Here is an 8,859-nt window from a genome sequence, read left to right as displayed (position 1 = left end):
AAATAGTTCACAACTTATTCACTTTTTATCTTGGACAAATTAATACCTCACTTTCTCCTTCTGCCTAAAAACACATACTCTTCCTTGAACAGACCTTAGGTTCTGGACATATTTGTATATCCACAGACTTCTTTAGTTGATCCCTTAGTTCCTCAATTGTCTAACATATTCATGGCAATAGTTATTCAAATTTCTTCATGAAACCACGCATTTTAACTTAATGTGTTAAGAACAAGATAGGATTTTCTTTTTCCATTTTCTATGGCTAATGAACTTTAAAGGTATCCATCAGGGACATTACAAAATGAGGCACCTACACATAAAATTTATAACTGTAGAGCAATGTCCATTTTTCTACTTTCACTGATACCTTAAGTTGAATACATGAGACAAAATAGGCTAGTCATAACCCATTATCCATTCTCTTCCCTTCTTCCTTGATAACAGAATCCTGGGTTTTGAGGGTGGCAATATACCCAGCTAGAAGACCATGATGTGGTCATTTGATTAAAAGCTGGCCATTGGACTTCCCTGGTGGCACAGTGGTTAAGAATCTGCCTGCCAACGCAGGGGACACGGGTTCGTGCCCTGGTCTTGGAAGATCCCACATGCCGCGGAGCAACTAAGCCAGCGTGCCACAAGTACTGAAGCCCGTGCTCCTCAACAAGAGAAACCACCGCAATGAGAAGCCCGCGCACCACAATATATAGCAGCCTCTGCCCACCGCAACTAGAGAAAGCCCGCGTGCAGCAACGAAGACCCAACACCGCCAAAAATAAAAATAAAATAAAATAAATAAAATAAAAAAAAAAATCTGGCCATGAAATGTAACCAGAGTTGGGAATCTTGAACTGCTGCTCACAACAAGGTACTTGACTAAATGATTTCTCCATATGACCTGTCCCTCACTTCTACCTCTTTGCTACTGCCTAGAAATTAGACATGACAGCTGGAATGATAACAGCCACCAAGGACCAAAATATGTCTTTGGAGATGGAAGCCACATGCTAGGTTGGTGGAATAGGAAATTAGAAAGAGATAGATCCTTGATGTCTATGGAACTGCCACACCCTACCTGAATTGCCTGCCTCTGGACTTCTTTATATGAAAGAGAAATAACCTTCTGTTTTTCTACCATTATATCCAGTTCCCGTTAACTACATCCAGTACAATTCCTAAATGATAGGAAACACAGATCCAGAATATGAGAAATTAAACATAGGCCTAATGAGGGTGACCCTAGCACTTCTACCATATGGTATAATCCTAACATATCTTTGACCTATGTGGACACCAAAACTCATTCTAAAACAACTCTTCCTTAGCTATTACTGAACAATTTGAGTGGTTTTCTTATAAAACATAAGGTAAATATACATCATTGTTCTGGATTAAAGGGTTATGGAACTCTTGGTTACAAAGATTATTCCAATTCTCTGGAGTTTAAACAACTATTCTAAGGGAGGAGCTAAACAAATCTTCATATGGATCAAGTATGGCATCAATAACTTGAGGAACAAAGACTCCCAACTCCATCCTCTTTGAAATCCAACAATTTTGGATTTTCTTTTTTACGAACTGGAATGATTCTGAGAGCAAAAAACACCAAGACACTAAAAATAAAGGGAAAGAGCATCAAAATCAGGTCCTAGATGATGGAGCTGCTAGAGAGAACTGGTTCCAATATTGTGGGTAACTGAGAATGTAAGTTTCTCCAAAACAGAGAGGGTATCACTTCAGGGTAAGCAAGGAACCATTGTAGCAGGAGTAGAAAACATGCCAACGAACAACCGTCCACCGGAATGTATGTAAACAGTTTTCAAGAGTGACACAGAGTGGCAGGTACAGAACAAGAGTAGGAAAGATGGTAGGTATAATTTTCTAAGTCTGAGATGACTATGCTTACATGTGGAAATGCAAAGTACTCACTCTTCCTCTAAAATGGGCCTCTCCTATATTTTCTATCTCAATAAACCACACTAACATCCACCCAATTGGCCAGGTCAGACAACATGAAAATATATGTCACTATTCTCTCTCTGCCCTGCAAATCTGTTTGATTTATGCTTTTTTTAAGTCTTTAAAGTTTTCCCCATCTTCCAGCCCTCTGTCTCTGTCTTAAGCTAATGTCTTCCTTAGGTGCCCATCTGTCAGTATGCCCGCCCTTTGACTTCTCAACTCCAATCCACCCATTCTCCACACTGAGACAGGCACTCTTCTCAAGTGAAAAATCTCACTTTACAAATGAGGAACTTGGGCCCCAGAAGGTTAACTAAGTTGTTAAAGTTCATACAGTTACTTGGCGGTAGAGAGCTTAGGCTCTCTAACTTCAGAGCCTATCCTTCTAATCTCTTATCAAATTATTAAGCCTTCTTCAGATAAATTATCAAAGTAGAGATTGAGGTTATCTTGAAAACTGATGCCTGAACCTGCCACATACTCTATAACTTTTTCTTAAATATAACATTTTTTTCAATTACACGAAGTCAACTTTAATCTACTTTGAGTTCTCTTTTGGGAAGAAGAAACTCTACTTCATTAAACATCCATGTATGCTTTATAAGATAAATGGTAATATGTGAAAGAACATTCACCTCAGGATGAAAGAAAATGCAGTTGTAGATAACAACGTCTACAATGCTGCAGGTACAACAACATGTTCTTGTATAAAAGCTGGACTGTTTGGGGTATTCAGGTACACATGAGTCACACAGGGAAAACCTAACATATAACTTAACACATATTTCACTAAAACAGCAGCCTAGACAGCTTTCATTCAAATAGATTAGCTGACAAACAGAAATAATTTTTTTTTTTTTTTTTTTTTTTTTTTACGGTGTGCGGGCCTCTCACTGTTGTGGCCTCTCCCGTTGCGGAGCACAGGCTCCGGACGTGCAGGCCCGGTGGCCATGGCACACGGGCCCAGCCGCTCCGCAGCATGTGGGATCTTCCCAGACCAGGGCACGAACCCACGTCCCCTGCATCGGCAGGCGGACTCCCAACCACTGCACCACCAGGGAAGCCCCAGAAATAGTTTTTTTAAAACATCCATCCTAACTTAAGAAAGACTAGTAAAATGAGCCTGGTTCCACTGGGGCATGAAGGTTCATTACAAACTCAAGTTTAATTGGGTAGGTAGCAATTGTTCCAGCAACATTTGGGAAAATATACTCACTTATTCTTTAATTTATATTCATACACGTAAGTCATATTAATATATTTCATTAATGAAATCTTAAAACACATATATGTATATGTGTAATGCATATACATATATTTAGTACAGTAGAATTTCCCCTTCCAAAAAAGCTAATAATAAATTGAAGTTGGTTTTGTGGAACTGAGGAAATATGATATTTATGAAACCATTTGTGAGGTACGCAGTAATATAATGGAGCAAAATGGAAAAGGAAAAGGAAGCATGTGGTCCACATTTTTCTCTTCCTCCTCCTTTTGGCTTCTCTTTATTATATTTTTTGACAAAATAAGAAAATAAGGTTATTTTAAAAGTTAAGTACCCTATCAGTACATTTGGGGAAGGACACTGATTTTGCCAAGTCATCCCAAAGTTGAAAATTTGTTTGCTCAGGGTTTTTATTATGAAACATTTTGGTAATGCCAAAAGCATAGAGAACATGTAATGAATACACGTTTATCATCAACATTAAAAAAGCAAACATTACAGATACAACCCTGTACAGCCAATCCCAATCTCATACACCCTCCTCCTCCTTTTACAGGTAATCACTACCCTAATTTTGCTGTTTATCATTGTCAGACATATTTGAATCTGTGTATGTGTGTGTGTGTGTATTATCTATATATATATGTGTGTATACAGCATGTATATGCATATGAATATATGAGTATAAACCATTTATACTCTTTATGGAATGTTTAAAATATTTTCTATAAATGACACAATCCATGTGTCTGTCCTGCAGTAGCTTATTTTATTCAATATTATATTTTAATGATTAATCCATGTTGATAAACGTAACTCAAGTTTATTCATTTACGTGCATAACTCTAGAGTTATTCATGTATACAGTTATTTATCTATTCTACTGTGGATGAACATTTAGATCATTTCAATTTTTTCCATTAAACTGTTACAATAAAGATGCATATTTCTTCTCACAGAGTTTTCATCACTCTCAATCTTCCCTGAAGCATTCTACAAGACAATCCAAGCTCAACAAAATGAAGCTCCGTATTGTCCAGAAGTATACACCACTTATAATGCAGGGGGAAAGCTTACTGAAAGATTACACTTACTGGCAATATTTCATGGACGCTTAACGGTTCTTAATGACAAAGTAACCAAATGTTGACTAAAGAGGTTTTACTGTTTGGGGAAATACTGTAGCTGTTGAGGATTACAGTTTAGTAGACAGGATACCTAACTGTTACAGAATGGATTCTCAAGTACAGAGTATCTTCTAATACAACAGAGTGTCATCAAATTGAACATTTCCCAGAAAAATAAACTGCACCACTGCATTATTATTTTCAAACAAATTATTATATTCTTATAGAAAAATACATATTTGGTGATATATTCAAAATAAGAAGGCAACAGTACCTGAAATCACATTTTAAAGAATGTGCTGAACTGAATTTGTGTTAAAAAATTTTTTAATCTAATTTCGTGGTTAAGAGCACAGGCTTTCAAATCAACTAGCCCTATTTTGTAGCTGAGCTCCACTTTTTACCATTTATCCAAATTTCGGTGACGTTACCTGAGTCTCAGTTACATCACCCATAAAACTGGGATGATAAAACCTACCTTGTAGACTTTAATACAATTTAAACGAAATAATGTATAAAATGTAATTACCCTTGCTGCTGCTCTCTGCTGCTATAATGGTTACTGTTATTTGTTGGGATCCAGGCTGGGATCCAGGTTTAGATGCTGATACATGCAGTGACACAGATGTTCGGGCCTAATTCTCTCCAGCTAGGTAGTGCACCACCAGATTTACCTGGGGCCTGAGGCCCCACCTGAGAAATAATTTAAACCTGATCCACAAGAAGAGTTTGATATATACAGGCATGTCTGAAGGTCTGAGAATCTAGGGTTGTATATGTGTGTATAAGCAAGAGAAAGAAGGAAGTGGGGGGAAAGGAGATGAAGAGACTGAGATTCACTGACTGATTGATAAATCGATCTCAGGGCTGAAGCTACAACAGAATAGCAAAATTTCTAAAAGCAAATTTTTAAGTTGGAAGCAGGATCTCTGAGAGAGAATTATCCATAGGGAAGAAATGAAGCAGCAAGTTAAAGTTGGCAGTAAGACCCAAGATTCAGAAGAGAGTAATGCTTCTGGTAATAACTTGATAAATGTGAATATAACCCTTACTGATCCATTGAGCTCGGGGACATGTGTGTTCCATAAGAACACAGGTGAAACCAGAACACACAATTCCACAAAATCTGTAACTCTTTAAGGCCTAAACAAACATGCTGTAGGTCCTCAAAACGAGAGCGATTAACAACAGCAGGAAGGCAGCTATTCCTCTTCTCAATTTGCAGCAAAGTGTACACTGTCAGGGTCCAAGCATTAGTGAGAATTGATGGGTACCGGACAAGACCTCACACCCCAGAATCTGGAACAAGCAGACAACCAATCTGGAGATGCAGAAATAACCTGGTGGCCAGGGAAGATCACCATTATCAACGGTGGCAGCAAAAATACCTAGAGCATAGTGATAAACAGCAACGATGTAAGGCAGCAACACCTCCCAACTGAAGGGGTTTGGCTTAGCTACGAGGAAGAGAGCCCTAAAGATGGTACTGAAGATGGCAGCCTGGAGCCAGGAAAGGCGGCTTTGTAGAAGGCCACAGTGTCGGCCCCCAAAGCAGCCTGGCATGTGTGTGAACAAATATGGAAATTCCAGAGGATCCCCAGAAACACTGTAGGAAAAAAGTAACCTGAAAAGAGAGGGCTCAAAGTCCTGCCACTGAACTCATGGGAATCAATGAGCTAAGGAAATACGAATGTACGAAGGACCAAAAGCCAGTGAGGCATAGGCACCACTGGAAAACAATACTGCCAGTAGAAAATCATGACACAGTGAGAAATCAGTGCAAATGAGACAATTCCTGGACATTAGAGCCAACAGGCAAAAGAGGTGTACTAAGTATAAACTATGAAAAATTTCAAACTTGCATGCACCTAAATAAAGGCCAAATAGCTCAAAATGGATTGATGACCTAACTGTAAGACCGGACTCTCTAAAACTCGTAGAGGAAAACATAGGCAGAACACTCTGACATAAATCACAACGAGATCCTTTTTGACCCACCTCCTAGAGTAATGGAAATAAAAACAAAAATAAACAAATGGGACCTAATGAAACTTCAAAGCTTTTGCACAGCAAAGGAAACAATAAACAAGACAAAAAGACAACCCTCAGAATGGGAGAAAATATTTGCAAATGAATCAACGGACAAAGGATTAATTTCCAAAATATATAAAAAGCTCATGCAGCCCAATATTAAAAAAACAAACAACCCAATCAAAAAATGGGCAGAAGACCTAAATAGACATTTCTCCAAAGAAGACATACAGATGGCCAAGAAGCACATGAAAAGCTGCTCAACATCACTAATTATTAGAGAAATGCAAATCAAAACTACAATGAGGTATCGCCTCACACCAGTTAGAATGGGCATCATCAGAAAATCTACAAACAACAAATGCTGGAGAGGGTGTGGAGAAAAAGGAACCCTCTTGCACTGTTGGTGGCAATGTAAACTGGTGCAGCCACTATGGAGAACAGTATGGAGGTTCCTTAAAACACTAAAAATAGAACTACCATATGACCCAACAATCCCACTACTGGGCATATACCCTGAGAAAACCATAATTCAAAAAGACACATGCACCCCAATGTTCATTGCAGCACTATTTACAATAGCCAGGTCATGGAAGCAATCTAAATGCCCATCTACAGATAAATGGATAAAGAAGATGTGGTATGTATATATAACGGAATATTACTCAGCCATAAAAAGGAACGAAATTGGGTCACTTGTAGAGACATGGATGGACCTAGAGACTGCCATACGGAGTGAAGTAAGTCAGAAAGAGAAAAACAAATATCGTATATTAACACATTTATGTGGAATCTAGAAAAATGGTACAGATGAACTGGTTTGCAAGGCAGAAATAGAAACAAAGATGTAGAGAACAAACGTATGGACACCAAGCGGGGAAAGCAGGGGTGGGGGTGGGGGTGTGATGAATTGGGCGATTGGGATTGACATGTATACACTGATGTGTATAAAGTAGATAACTAATAAGAACCTGCTGTATAAAAAAATAAATAAAATAAAATTTAAAACTGTAATAAAAATAAATAAAGGCCAAGTAGCATACCCGGATAAAAATTAACTTGAAACTTAAAAGGTTTTTTGAAGACAAAAAGGAAGAAATCCTTTCCTCCAATTGTTTTTACTGTACTATGAAATATTTCATATGTGTGCACTTTACATTACATTTTAATAATATATTAATGATACTTACAATGTTACTTACAATATAAATCCATTGCTTATAATAATATATCAATTATAATACATAACTGTTAATAATGATACTTTTAAATAAAATTTTTAAAGATCACCCACTTACATATCACCCAAGCTTTCTGGGCTCCTCCCTGGACCCAACTCCTTCACTCCTACTGGAACATTCAACAGCCTCAGTTTTGTTTTAATTTTTTCCTTGATTTTCTTTATATAGTTAGAGCACATATATAATGATTCCACAAAAATATATTACTCAGTTTTGCCTCTGATCAAAGTTTGTACAACTGGAATCATGTTGTATGTATTCTTTGTGACTTGTTTTTTCATTCAACATTACGTTTTGGGGAGTCATCCAGATTCACTGGTTTCCACTATTATGTTAAATCCACTGTAAACAAATATTCCCCAACTTGTCCATTCTACTCTCTGTTGTTTCCAAATTTGTTTATTTGTGCTTTGCTATATTATATTACATACGAGACTACAATAAAAAATAATCTTGTACCTGTTTCCTAAGGCACACGAGCAAGAAATTTCCACAGGAAATACTCCTAGGGGCGGAACTGCTGAGCAAGAGTATACCTATGCTCAATCTCAACCACCAATTCAATGGTACCGCTTTACATTCCCATTCCCAGGGAATGAGAGTTCCTGTTGCTTCACATGCACACCAGCATTTGGTATATTTCAGACTTTTATATTTTCAACAACATGATGGATATGAAACAGCATATCACTCTAGTTTTAACTTACATTTCTCTAACTATTAATGAGGCTTTCACATGTTCACTGACTATCCGAATTTTCTCTTTTTGAAATTCCTGTTCATTTTTATATTGGCTGATTTTACTTTATTAATTTATAGAATCTTCTACACACTAAACCAGTTTTCAACCTTTCTTACTCTTTGATGAACATACTTTTTAAATTTTAAGCCTGTTGAATTTATTAATCTTTTTATGGTTTGCTCTGTTTAGGTTTAAAGAAATTCTTATCTTTCTCTAAAATAATAAATATATCCTTTTCTAAATACTTTAAAATGGTATTGTTTTTCATAGTTAATTCTTTCTTCCATACAGAATTTGTTTCTGTTTATGAAATGAAGTGAGTAGGGATCAATTATAGTTTTCCATATGAATAGCTAATCACTGATTACAGTGGCAACTTAGACTCACAGCTCACTGGGATTCAAAAGAAGAGAGGATAGATGGGCTGGTGATTTCTGCATAGATGGATGCACTAAAGTTGAAGCCCCCGTATACCATTATAGAGGATGAAAGTGAGAACAAATAGAGTTTTGAGAAAAGAAAACCAATTTGATA

The sequence above is a fragment of the Delphinus delphis genome, chromosome 5, assembly GCF_949987515.2.
Source record: "Delphinus delphis chromosome 5, mDelDel1.2, whole genome shotgun sequence".
Classification (NCBI taxonomy): domain Eukaryota; kingdom Metazoa; phylum Chordata; class Mammalia; order Artiodactyla; family Delphinidae; genus Delphinus; species Delphinus delphis.
This window is presented reverse-complemented; position numbering follows the sequence as displayed.